The 14,022-nt window shown below is 49.1% G+C and overlaps 1 pseudogene; it reads left to right on the top strand.

Moving 5' to 3' along the window:
- The first annotated feature begins 258 nt into the window (after window positions 1-258).
- Window positions 259-13,575, top strand: LOC112545215 (NTPase KAP family P-loop domain-containing protein 1-like; annotated as a pseudogene).
- The last annotated feature ends 447 nt before the right edge of the window (window positions 13,576-14,022 follow it).

The raw sequence follows: 14,022 nt of genomic DNA, 5'->3' as shown, positions 1-14,022 counted from the left end.
TGATACATCAGGAATGTATAAAAGTTCACCTCAAATGGTGTTCACCAGCTGACTGTGTGGGGGCACTGGATGGTGCTCAGTGGGTGTTAGGACATTGCCACGGCTTCCATAAAGTGTAGCGGCGCAGCGCTGAGTCTGTTCGCTGGCAACTATTATTGCATGTTGTTGCGCAAAAAATCTGCTTGGGCGATTTCGAATCTTATCTGGTTTGTGGTCTCTGGGGACTCTCTTGGGGGCTGTCATGTTAACTAATCGCACATGGTTAACACGCTAGCTGGGGAGCGAACGCATGCATGCACGCAGCTGAAGTTCATCATCATCGATGGAGTAGAGGACCTGTCAAGAACCCATCGGGACAAACCCCAAAACCTGAGTGACGACAACCTGATCTGTAAAATGGGCTTAGTGCACATGTTAGCGCATGTGTTAATGCACAGAGCGATGCTACTTTCCTAACTGTACTGGTGCCCGAAGGGCAAATCCTTACCATGCGGGGAGCTCTCCCATGCCACCTGCCCTGTCCCCTGCTGCAGAGCATGGGAAGTAAGGGCGATGCAGGGCCTGAGACCTGAAGATTCATGTTTCCATAGCACTATTGGGCCTGGTTCCACTCTCACACTGGTGTACAACAGAAGAGGAGCCCCCGGCCTTCTGTCTACGAAATACGAGCTCATTAACTCTCAGGCACAACAGCAGAGCTGGGTAACTGGTTTTATCCCCCCTTTACCTAAAGGGGGCATGGAGTGAGGGGAAGGGACGGGCCCCAGGCGCATGAATCCCAGCTGTGGGCTTTGGACTCATAACTCCAGCCGGGAGCATCCTTTATGGAGAGTCACTTTTCTTCCTCTAACTGTATTTCAAGGCCCCTGTTCATAGCACGAGCAGCTAAACTTGCCCTGGGGAGAAGAATTCTTGCTGAAGATGCCTTCAGAGCATGGTTGGGCTGCAGCAGAAGCATCTACAGGACCTGGCTCTCCCCACCCCACCCCCCCACACGGGAGGTGGTAGGAGAGGGCTGGTTCCCCTGCCAGGTGAGCTGCCTGCACGGGGAGGTAACCAGCGACTCTTTTTGGTTTTAATACAATGATGTTAACAAAGGGTCCTGTCCCAGTCTCTTTCCTGCAGGGGATGTAGGAATTTAGGGCACCCCTCCCAAAAGCGAGGCCGAACACGGGGAGGGGGGTGTTGTGGTTTTGTTTAGCATCGCGATGGAGAGTGCAGCAAAGCTCCAGCCGTGCCCTGTGTGTCCCGTGCTTCTGGGGGACAATGTTTGCCTCAGAGAGTCGCTGTGACCCTCACACGGCCTCTTCTTTTCTAGGGGTAAGGGTCACATCCTACTGAGCCCTACTCATCAGAGTCTAGGCTACGGTTTGGGGATTCCCAAGTGGATGGTGACAGCACTGGGAACCATGGAGGGGTGCTTGGATTGGGGCTGGTGTGGTCAGAGAGTGGCAGCTGACACCCAGGAGAGCCACTGAGGATGGCGCTGTCATAGTCAAGCAAGACTAGCTGAAGATACAGGGCTGTTGGGCTAGGGAAAGGGGTAATTCAGTGGCTTGAGCATTGCCTTGTTCAACCCCTGGTTGTGAGTTTGATCCTCAAGGGGGCCATTTAGGCATCTGTGTAAGTTGTCAGGGATGGTTCTTGGTTGTGCCGTGAAGGGAGGGGGCTGGAGCTGATGACCTCTCAACATCCCTTCCAGTTCTGTATAATGGACACAATGACCTCCTGAGGTCTCTCCTAGCCTTAGGATTCTATGATTGATGTATAGTGGACACAGATTCAACCAATCAAAATGGGTTCTCAGGCTCATGTCAGTTTCATCCAATTTTGAAGCAAACTTATCAAGGTGCTTTGTCTTGGTTTGATTGTTTTGACTACATTATAATACCTAGAGATGAAGCACTTTGGGTTTATGAATTATACTATAATTCAGATTTGCTGTAGCTCAACCCATATCCTATATGAACCATTGTTAAATATAGTAATTCTATAGTAAAATTAGAACAAATATTGCTGTCGCTTTTTGTATTCTGCTACAAGTAGAAGTTTAGCACTTTTGGCACATAATAAGTTGAACGGCTTATTTTCAACATCTACCATAAATGAAATCTTTGTATTAAATATTACAGAATATCGTCAATATGAAATTAATTTTTTTTAAATATTTGGATTAGATTTTGAAAGTCCTTTGGGCTTATACGTTATGAGAAGTTGGAGCATTTCCCTTCAACATATACAAGAGAGTGTTCGGAAGTGCTATATTTCTGCTTTGATCAAGTGGTTTTGAGGGTTGCGAAACAATTTTTCGCAAACGTTGCTCTGCAGGAAATCTTCACAATTTCATCTTTGTCTTCCCTCGTTTGGGAAACGGCACAGAAATTCCAAGCTGTTCGTGGGCAGCTGAAGCGTGATGGAGGTGTTCAGCAGAGAAGGGGTGAGAAAGGCCAGGAATAACTCCCTTTTGAGATTGCGGAGGCAGAGGATTCTGAGCCAGCAGGAAAAACTTCCTATCAGGGTGGTTAAGCCCTGCAATGAATCACCTGGGGAAGTTGTTAAAGCTCCATCCCTGGAGGTTTTTAAGCACAGGTGAAACAAACAGGGATGGCCCAGGTAATGCTTAGTCCTGTCTCAGGGCGGGGATAGACTAGATGACTTATCACAATCCCTCTCACTCTGACTTTTCTATGATTCTATGAGCTGGATGGATCCAGGTTTTGAAAATCTATGTCCTCCTAAAGGTCTGATACCTGCTTGGCTGCAGATTTGCTGCCTGTCTCTCTTCTCCTGCTCCAGTCTAGCTGCAGCTAACGGACTAACTCAGGTTAGCATCATGTGCTCTGCCTTGATGAGTCTTCACAGCCAAACGACCTATTCAGCATCTCCCTGATCTTCTGATCTTTTGGTGACTCCTTTGCAGTCTGTTTGGTTTTTTCTCCCTAGTTGGCCGATCTAATGAAGACCCCTCGGTACGTGAAGGCCTCAGGCGTTACGATTCCGATGATCCCCGGTGACCAAGGTAATCAGCTGGCTAGAAATGCACGGATTCCTTGGTTCTCTGCTCCACATCAGGTGTGTGGGGCTAGGCTGCACAAGCCAGGTCTATGGGACGGCATGGCTCGTAACCAGCTAAGACCTGGTCCACAGGGTGGGGCAACTATATGAATCTGAGAATGGTTGAAAGCCCCGTTGGCTCACTGTACTCTGGAGTGGGAAACGGACCAGCCTTGAAACCTGCCAACATCTCCAGCCCTGCTGAGAGCCCAGAGCAGCTATTTTTCCTGATGCGGTTGGCAGTGGGATAGTTATTTACCTAGAGGCGACGCTCTTTGGGGGCTGCCTTTGTGTTAGGTGTGGTTACAGCACTCAGGACAATGGGCCTCCCCGATCTTTCATTGGGTGCCTTAAGGTGCTACAAATAACACAGGTGATCACTGGCAATGCGATTCGCAACACAGCCATCATTAGGCTCCAGAGTTAACACCACAACACGTGATAACTGCTTGGTGCTCTTGGAGCTACTGTCACAGGCAGGCAGCACGGCTGGAGTTACGATCCCCTTCCAAGGCTGGCCTGCCAGGACGTGTGGCATCTCCCTGCACTGGGCCTCTGCCCAGAGCCTCCTCGGTCTCACCAGCTGTTCAATACACCCAGCTCCAGCTCCAGCACTCTCTGCTGCTCCATCTCCAGCTCCCAGGTGGCTTCCCTGGCTCCTCTGGCTCCATGGCTCCCAGCATGGCCCTGCTCTCTGACTCTGTGGCTGCAGCCCTGCTCCCAGCACAGGATCTGCCCTCTGCCCTGTGTCTCAGATCTCTGGCTGGCACAGCCCTGCACCCCAGCTCAGTGCGGGCCCCTGCTCTCTCCTTAGCTCAGCCCCGCTCTGTCCGACCCAGGCAAACTCGGCTCACGTGGAGCACAGGACCCCCGGCCGCCTGACTCCCTGCAGGGCCTGCCTGCTCTGCCAATCAGGCTGAACTTGGGGCTCAGTCTCTCCCCATCTCAGTCTCAGGGTCCTGATCTCTCAGCCACCCAATCTTTGCCTTTCAGTGCTGGGGGTTAGCTACCCAGCCCCTTCCCCCCGCCCTGACTGTGTTTTAGGAAGGAGCTAAGAGCAAAGTTCCTTCTCGTTTTCCCCATCTATGTGTGGAATACATTTTGTTATGTGCACCACGGCATGGTACAGATGTGCTAGCCTGGGCTGGGACTTTTTCAGGCCAGGCAAAGGAACACAGGGCCTTTCTCTTCTCCATCTATCCCTCTGCATCACACAACGGGGAGCAGCGGGGCTCTGCGGACGCCGTCTGGCTTAATGCCAGTCTACAGGAGCACTTTTGGGTTCCTAGTGATAAGGGCTGCGAGCTGCAATGTGGTTGCCTCAGCAGCGCCGCTCAGTGCTCCTGGCCTTGCAGCTCCGGTGTGATCAGTGATCAGTGCAAGTAACGCAGCCTGCTCCTGCTGTAGATCTCGCTGTTACGCACCAAGAAAGATGGTGACAGAGGTTTATAGCCGTGAAGTCACAATCCTAGTGCCCTGGATTTGTAGCTACTTGTGCATCAACACACCCGTGCCCCGGGGCAAGGAGCAGTTCAGTCAGTAAGTCTCTGTTACCCCTCGGTCACACAGAGGGGTAAGGCCAGGCACCCCAATATTATAGCCCAAAATAAACAACTTGTGCAGTTTAGGGCACTTGTTTGCTCCCTTCCTCCGCTTCTAATACCTTGAACTAAAACATCCTATTTAGTTCATCAGCTTGGGACCAAGAGCAGCTAACAGAGTTTGGAGAGGGAGTTCTCCAGATAAAAAAGGAGTAAATACAGGACCCTTGTGGTAAGTGGCTGACTGTAGTGTGTGTTGGTGTGTGTGTGGGGGGGGGGGGGTTATTTGCTGTGTGCTGAGCTTGTGTTGGTCTGTTTGATTGGTTTGTTTGAAGAAGCTTCTAAAAGGTTTGAAATCTAGAAGCCTCTGTTAATTGGCTGAGCCTCAGTCAGGGGGAGGGGCTACCAGAGCTATATAAGCCTGTGAGTCAGCGACCAGGGAGCTTGGGAACAGGAGCAGCTAACGGAGTTTGGAGGGGGAGGTTAGAGGGCACCAGTGACTTCTGACCTTCTTTAAACATAACTTTTTTATAATAATCTATATTCCAGAGATTTAATAAGAAGCCCAGTTTATACTTAAACTTATTCATAAGAAAAATGGAGACAGAAGCCCAGCAGCAGAGTGGGGGCTATCCTGTGTATTGCATCGAGTGTCACATGTATGATTACCTGCCCTGTGGGCGGCTGGCGTATGTGTGCACCTGTTGCAAGGAGCTCCTGACCCTCAGAGACCGAGTTCGGGCTTTGGAGGACAGGGTGGCTGAACTGGAGGAGCTAAGGGAGGTAGAGAGCTTTGTTAATGAGACTTTCTGGGACACTGTAGTACTGTCCCACCTCCAGTCTGAGAGCTCCAGTGCTCTTAAGGAGGATGAAAGTCTCAAGGGAACAGAGTATTCCATGGGAACAGAGGGAAACCATCCCATAGTTGGGACCCTCCTCCCAGAGGATGTTGCGGTATCCTCTCGCACTGAGGATGCCTCTGAGGGGGAGGGAATGCCAGTTGTTAGGAAGAGGCAGGTGTTAGTAGTGGGTGATTCGATCATTAGAAACGTAGATAGTTGGGTTTGTGATGACCGGGAGAACCGTATGGTCACTTGCCTGCCTGGTGCGAAGGGTGCGGATCTCTCGAGGCATCTAGATAGACTTATGTGTAGTGCTGGGGAGGAGCCGGGGGTCGTGGTACATGTAGGTACCAATGACGTATGGAAGGGTTGGAGAGATGTCCTGGAGGCCAAATTTAGGTTGCTAGGAAAGAGACTGAAATCCAGGACCTCTATGGTGGCATTCTCGGAAATGCTTCCAGTTTCATGCACAGGACCAGGTAGGCAGGCAGAGCTTCAGAGTCTCAATGTGTGGATGAGACGATGGTGTAGGGAGGAGGGGTTTGGATTTATTAGGAACTGGGGACACTTTTGGGAGAGGGGGAGCCTATACGGGAAGGATGGGCTCCACCTAAACCAGGGTGGAACCAGACTGCTGGCACTAAATATTAAAAAGGCCGTAGAGCAGTTTTTAAACTAAGAGATGGGGGAAAGCCGATTGGTGCAGAGATGCATGTAAATAGGAGAGAGACTTCTCTTAGAGGAGAATCCATTGATAGAGATTCTCTAAGCTGTAGTCGGAAAGAGAGGAGGGGAGAGGACAAACCATGGGCCAGAGCTGACAAACAACCGCATACAAAGGAATCCAATGCATCAGGGAAGGGCAGACAAATAAGCAGTGGCAAGTTTTTAAAGTGCTTCTACACAAATGCTAGGAGTCTGACTAATAAGCTGGGTGAACTAGAGTACCTCGTATTAAAGGAGGAGATTGACATAATAGGCATCACTGAAACCTGGTGGAATGAGGAAAATCTGTGGGATACAATCATACCGGGATATAAAATATATCGAAAGGATAGAGCAGGCCGGGTGGGTGGCGGAGTGGCACTGTATGTGAAAGATAATGTAGAATCAAATGAAATAAAAATATTAAATGAATCAACATGTTCCATAGAATTGCTATGGATAGTAATTCCATGCTCCAATAATAAGAAATAAGATATATTACCGACCACCTGACCAGGACAGTAATTCTGACATTGAAATGCTGAGGGAGATTAAAGAGGCTACCAAAAAAGAGAACTCTATAATAATGGGGGATTTTAATTACCCCCATATTGACTGGATACATGTCACCTCAGGAAGCGAAGCAGAGATAACATTTCTCAATGGCTTAAATGACTGCTTCTTGGAGCAGCTGGTGCAGGAACCCACAAGGGTTCTCGATTCACTCCTGAGTGGAGCGCAGGATCAGGTCCAGGAGATAACTGTTACAGGACCACTTGGGAATAGTGACCATAATATAATAACATTTAACATTCCTGTGGTGGGAAGAACACCTCAGCAGTCCAGCACTCTGGCATTTAATTTCAAAAAGGGAAATTATACAAAAATGAGGAGGTTAGTTAAACAGAAATTAAAAGGCACAGTGACTAGAGCCAAATCCCTGCAAATTGCATGGAAACTTTTTAAAGACACCATAATAGAGGCCCAACTTAAATGTATACCCCAAATTAAAAAACCTAGCAAGAGATCTAAAAAAGAGTCACCGTGGCTTAACCACCATGTAAAAGAAGCAGTGAGGGATAAAAAGGTATATTTTAAGAAGTGGAAATCCAATCCTAGTGAGATAAATGGAAAGGAACATAAACGCTGTCAAATCAAGTGTAAAAATGTTATAAGAAAAGCAAAAAAAAAAAAAAAAAAAAAAAAAGCTAGCCAAAAACTCAAAAAGAAATAACAAAATGTTTTTAAGTACATTAGAAGCAGGAAGCCTGCTAAAAAACCTGTGGGTCCCCTAGATGATTGAAATATAAAAGGAGCAATCAGTACGATAAAGCCATTGCGGATAAACTAAATTATTTCTTTGCTTCAGTCTTCATGGCTGAGGACGTTAGGGAGATTCCCAAATCTGCACCGTCCTTTGTGGGTGATGAATCTGAGGGACTGTCCCGGATTGAAGTGTCATTAGAGGAGGTTTTGGAACAAATAGAAAAACTTTATGTTAACAAATCTCCGGGACCGGATGGCATTCATCCAAGGGTTCTAAAAGAACTTAAATGGGAAATTGCTGAGCTATTATCTGTGGTTTGTAACCTAACCTTTAAATCGGCTTCCGTAACTGATGACTGGAAGGTAGCCAACCTGACACCAATATTTAAAAAGGGCTCTAGAGGCGATCCTGGCAATTACAGACCAGTAAGTCTAACTTCAGTACCAGGCAAATTAGTCGAAACAATAGTAAAGAATAAAATTGTGAGGCATGTAGAAGAACATAATTTGGGATGGCAGGAGACAAATCGCTTGATCTGCTTCGGTCCACCCTCTCTGGGGCACCTGGTGCTGGCCACTGTCGGCAGACAGGCTACTGGGCTAGATGGACCTTTGATCTGACCCAGTACGGCCGTTCTTATGTTCTTATGTTCATTTGGTCAAACCATCTTCTCTTGCCCTGGAGCGGGAGGTAGCTGTACTAGCTGGCATGTAGTTATGTCAATATCTAGCGCCTAGTGCATTAGCATCAACTTTGCCAACTTCATGGGCTAGACAGTGACTTTATAAGCAGCTGCTGTAATACATGACCATACCTTGGTTCACGGCTGCTGCTCCAGGCCTCAAATCTCACAGCAGGCCCAATGCTCCAGGCTCTCTGCACACGGTGACTGCATGTCAGGTTGGTCTGGTCAATTCATCATTGAATCAATCACACCCTTAGCAGCTACAGCTCAGGGACTACGCTCAGGCTGAATCTAACCAGACCTACTAGAAGTGCAGAATGTGCAGGCAAGACCGCCACCTGCTGTCCTACAGGAAACCACAAGCAAGATGTAAATTGCACGAGCTAAGGATTGCTGTTGAGGAAATTTTCCCAGGCAGAGATGAGACGTAACCTCCCCCTAAAACATTAAAAGGAAGTGGTTCAGGGTGCCACCGATGCCTCAGTTAATGTGTAATTTTCTCATTCAGTTTATTTTCACTATTTGCATAAATTCCTTTGGAGTAAGGTTGCTTTTTCCCAAGAGCTGAGGGAGCAAGTTTATAAATAAACTAGCCATGCATACATACACCAGTGGGTTCATAGATTCCAAGTCCAGAAGGGACCAGTCTGACTTCCTGTATAGAACAGAACTTCTCCAAACTAATTCCCGGAGCAGATCTTGTAGACAATCCTCCAGTCTTGATTTAAAAATGGTGAGGTTGCACCATGACCTTTGGTCAGTTGCTCCAGTGGCTAATGACGCTCCCCATTAAAAACGTACTCCTTAGTTCCAGGGTTCTGAGTGGTTTCCCTCACTGCAGCTACTTTAGTATGGGAGGCAAGAGGGTTAGCTGCCCTGAGAACAGCTGTAGGGTTTCAGAGGGATGGCAGCTAGACACGGCTATTGTTCGCGTGCAGGCTCGCTCAGGGCTAGCGGGAGTATGTCTCCCAGCGCTGAAAATGCCACCTCCAGCTCCAGCAGAGACATACCCTAAGTGGCCTCCTAGACAGGCGGCTCAGTGCAGAGGCCCGGCCCATGATGGGGCACGAAGCTTGAACTCCCAGCAAGTCAAGACTGCTGCACATCAGGTATGTGTGCAGGAGGGAAATATTCTCTACCGGTCAGCAGGCTGACTCCATCTTAAGATAAACTGCGATTTGAGTAACTGAACATCCACCGCTGATGTGCTCGGAGAAGCTGATCTTTGTGTTTTCTCTTGGCCCTGCTGCAGAGCCTCAGACCCAACAGAACATCTACTGCCTCGCTTTAGCCAATGGCCTGTACACTGAGCCCACGCCTGCAACTGTTGGGCTTTACGCACCATGGGGACGCGGCAAAAACTCGCTCTTAGGAAAAATCCAGCGTGAGTACTGCACCGGGTACCTTAAGGAGGGGGAGGGACCACATGGGGATGTCAGAGGGGATTAGTGGATTAAAACCATCTCCAAAGAGCCAGAGCTACCTGTACCCATTTGCAGTATACACAGTTGCGTTGGGCACCTGAACATTTGTGGCAGCACTGTGTCTTAATCAGGGCTGGATTAAGGAGGGGGCTAGCCGGGCAGCTGCCCAGGGCGCCAACCTATGGGGGGCGCCTGATTGCAGCTCTAAGGGGCGCCACGCAACCTCCGCCCTCAGGTACATGGAACTCCTTACAGCCTGGGGGTGGGGACCACACGGCATCTGATTACAGCTGTAAGGGGCACCGTGCGCTCGGGGGGCGGGGCTGTGCATGTGCCACGCGCCCGGGGCGGAGCCGCGCATGCGCCACACGCCTGCTGCCCGGGGCCCAAGAATGGCTTGAGCCAGCACTGGTCTTAATATCCACTCGCTTGCCTCTTCCTACTTCTGTCCTGTGGCTGTGTCCTCCATAGAGGATCGTGTTAATTTACAATTGTAAAAGCTGGTCAGACCTATGAACAGAAAATCGAACCCACGGAAGAGCCATTCAAGTGGTAACGAAGCCATTTAGCACAGGGCCAGCAACCTACTCAAACCAAACAGCCAAACTACATCAAAATTCAAAACAAGTTGTCAACACGGAGCTAGTCCCATTTGCATGACTGAGAATATGCAACTTAATATTATTGATGATTAATAATAGCAGAAATCAAACATTGTACTCGCTTTAGTTAACGGGACTTCTGCTTGTGCATCTTTTCACACATTTCTTTAAAGTTCTCATCATAACTGGTTAAATTTAGGTCATAGAATCATAGAATCCTAGCTCTGGAAGAGACCTCAGGAGGTCATCAAGTCCAGCCCCCTGCCCAAGGCAGGACCAATCCCAACTAAATCAACCCAGCCAGGGCTTTGTCAAGCTGGGACTTAAACACCTCTAGGGATGGAGATTCCACCCCCTCCCTAGGGAACCCAGCCCAGCGTTTCCCCACTCTTCTAGTGAAATAGTTTTTCCTAATATCCAACCTAGACCACCCCCAGTGCAACTTGAGGTCATTGCTCCTTGTTCTGCCATCTGCCACCACTGTGAACAGCCTCTCTCAGTCCTCTTTGGAACCTCCCTTCAGGTAGCTGAAGGCTGCTCTCAAATCCCCCCTCACTCTTCTCTTCTGCAGACTAAACAAACCCAAATCCCTCAGTCTCTCCTCACAGGTCATGTGCTCCAGCCCCCTAATCATTTTTGTCGCCCTCCGCTGGACCCTCTCCAATGTGTCAATGTCCTTTCTATAGTGGGGGGCCCAGAACTGGACACAATACTCCAGATGTGGCCTCACCAGAGCCAAAGAAAGGGGGAAAATCACTTCTCTGGATCTGCCGGCAATGCTCCTCTTAATGCACCCTAATCTGCCATTAGCCTTCTTGGCTACTAGGGCACCCTGTTGACTCATATTCAGCTTCTCATCCACTGTAGACATGCAGGTCCATAGACATTCAAGCTACATGAGTAATTACAAGCTTTTAAAATTTTGAAGTGATTTTTCATTTTAATTTAAAAGCTTGCATGTATTTTGGGAATGACAAAGAGCCATCTTTAGTTCTGTACTGAGCCATAATTGGCTTGAGAGCCATAGATTGAAGACCCTCTGATTTAACAGGCATTTGCCAACCCTGGCGACTGTAAGTTTCTGAATTTACTGTGGGAGTCAACAGGACCTTAGCTTAAAATTTGTTTTATAATTATTGTGTTTCCGAAGATGATAAAATGACATCCCTAAAAAAGCATCATCGCCACCCTCCACCGGGCTGCCTTTGAGCAAAGGGGCACCAGTTTAATAGTGCTGCGTAAGGCCCCATTAATCCTACGGGCAGTTCTGCAAAGAGCTGCCCATTCTTGAATTCTCCCCAGAAGGGAGGGATTGTGAATCTGGAAGATGCCGTGTAAGGCCTCTGGCTGGGATCTACTCAAGCTCCTGTTTCTCATGATCTTCTACCGGCCGGTGCTGACAGAGCAGCAGGAGCAGAGAAGGAACAGGAAACACGTCTTCATCCATTTCAGCGCCTGGGAGTACGCGGGCAGCGACCAGCTCTGGGCAGGCCTCATCACCACACTGTGTGACCGCATGGAAAGACACTTTGGTCGCCTACCCATGAGTGTTTACAGGGCCGTAGGTAAGAAATGTGGCATCATTAAAAAAACAAGGGTTCACGAATGGATTAGCAAGACATTTGTCTTCCTCCCACTGTGGGCTACTGTGATCTTTCTGAGCATGGTAGCTATTGGGATAGGCATTCTCCTCCTAGCGTTTGAGGATGCATTGGGAGATGCCATAGCTGTTGTGGAAGGCATCTGGGTGACGGTCATTGGCATCTCTGCAGTTACTGCAATAAAGTTCACCTTCCCAATGGTAAGAAAATTCATTGTCACCCAGAAGTGCCAGCTGGAGAGACAGATGAACTGGACGGATCTCAGCGCACAGCTGGGCTTCATGAGCAGCGTGAAAAAGGAAGTCAGGACAATTACCTGGTTCCTGCAGTTCATGGAGATCTTCCAGCAGCAGAAGCTGCGGGTGGTGCTGGAGATCACCCACTTGGACAGGTGCAGCCCCGACAGGGTGGTCGGCGTCCTCAATGCCATGAACATCCTCCTCTTAGACGATGACGCCCCGTTCATCTCCATCTTGGCTGTTGACCCGAGCATCATCGTCGACTGTGTGGAAAGCTCCATATATCTGAAGGGTGTGGCCAACAAGTTCTTAAACCGCATCATCACCCTGCCGTTCTCAGTCCCTCGGATGGACTGCGACACCAAGTTAAGGCTGATGAGTAATATCATCATGCGCAAGGAGCAGCAAGAGAGAGAGCTAGAGGTGAAGAAATATATCTCCATTTCTATCTCCAGCCCTCCGTAAGATCCTGCCACCCATGATGCAATGACTCCAAGTAGAGACGGCAGCTGGAGACCTCTTCTCCTTGACGGCAGAACCCAGCAGTCAGACTCTGGGAGCTATGGGAAAGGTATCGAAGCCAGAGAACCAGGTCCAGCTTTTAAGCCCCTCTTTCATGAGTCCTTGAAGGAATTTCTGCCGGACAACATGGCGCAAATGCAGCGCATCGTGAACACCATCACCATCACTGTCCCATTATTGAAGAGTAACCTCTCCAAGGACACAGTGTGTCCGAAGAAGGTGGTGGAATGGGTGCTCCTTGCCAACCAGCTGCCGTGCCGTCTGAGCTGGCTCTTGCAGTGCATCGAGGACGAGGAGGGTGCGTGTGTGGGGAGGTGAGTTTGGTATTTTTGGTTAAACCATCTGGCAACCCTACTCCCAAGAGAATGAACCAGGGACCCCAGGGGGAAAAGATCTTCCCTGGCTTGGAGGCTTAGCTGAAATAAAAAAAACTTTAGGGGAAGCTTACGATATGTTTTAAAAGGTTAGAACTAGCTGTGCATTTTTTGTTATTTTAAATGTCATTCCTGAGGTCTCTTCCAGCTCTATGATTCTATGATTCACTTTGCTCTGCCTGTTTTCACTTGCAGCCACTTAAATCCGACCGCTGGTACCTAATAAAACCACTTTTATTTATTACCAAGCCCAGTGTCAATAATTGCTACGTGGGAGAGCAATCAGTGCGTATGTCCTCCTTTCATTGTTACAGGGGGCTTGCTTGAATGGTTCATTTGGGGTTCTGATCCCATTTGGGGATTGGGTTCCTGGAAGCTGTACTTGAAATTGCCTTCTCCTCAGACCTGACTCAGTGTTTGCATTGCTCTTCGGGGTGTGTGTGTGTGTTTGTGTGTGTGTGTGTGTCAGTTCTGTGCTTTGGCTGGGGGAAACCAGGAGATCTGTCCCAGCAGGACAGGGTGGTGAGAAGCCCTAGGGAGCAAGAACTGCTGGTTGAGTGGCAGTGGCTTTGTCAGCCCCCTGGGAAACCCCCCAAGGGGTTTCTATTACCGCCCCCCATCACAGCCTTTGCCAATATAACTCTGCTGGCAGTGCCTCCTACTGGAAACTGATGCTGGACAGCTTTGTGCGGTGTAACTACCCGGGTCACGTGGGCTAAGCCAACAGATGCTTTTTGGCAGAGTTGTCATTTGCCCTGGAGGCTTTGCCAGCATTGCTGTGCCAGCTGGAGGTGCGAGCTTTGCCACACTCCCTAGCCAAGCCAGCTGTGCCGGCAAAGCCTTGAGAAGTAGCCTAAGCCCCTGGCAAGGGAGGCAGGTTGGTTCCTGTGATCTGGATCAACCTGTTCTGACAATTCCTTGGAACTGCTGGTTGAGAAACAAGGATCTTGCAGACAGATGGAGATGATGTGGGAAGCAAATCCAAGTGTGGTGGTGAGGGAGGATATCCTGGGTTGGAGGGCTGATTTATACGCCACCAACAGCTCTGGAGAGCTGAGTTCCCTGCCCAAAACCTGGTCGCAGGCATAAAAGACCCAGAGTAGCCTCTGTTCAGGAAGCAGGTGCCAGGCTGGGCTGGAATCTGCGAGCTCCGCTTTTGCTTTGCC

Source organism: Pelodiscus sinensis, chromosome 18 (genome assembly GCF_052426305.1).
Source record: "Pelodiscus sinensis isolate ZL-2025 chromosome 18, ASM5242630v1, whole genome shotgun sequence".
Taxonomy (NCBI): Eukaryota; Metazoa; Chordata; order Testudines; family Trionychidae; genus Pelodiscus; species Pelodiscus sinensis.
This window is presented reverse-complemented; position numbering and strand designations above follow the sequence as displayed.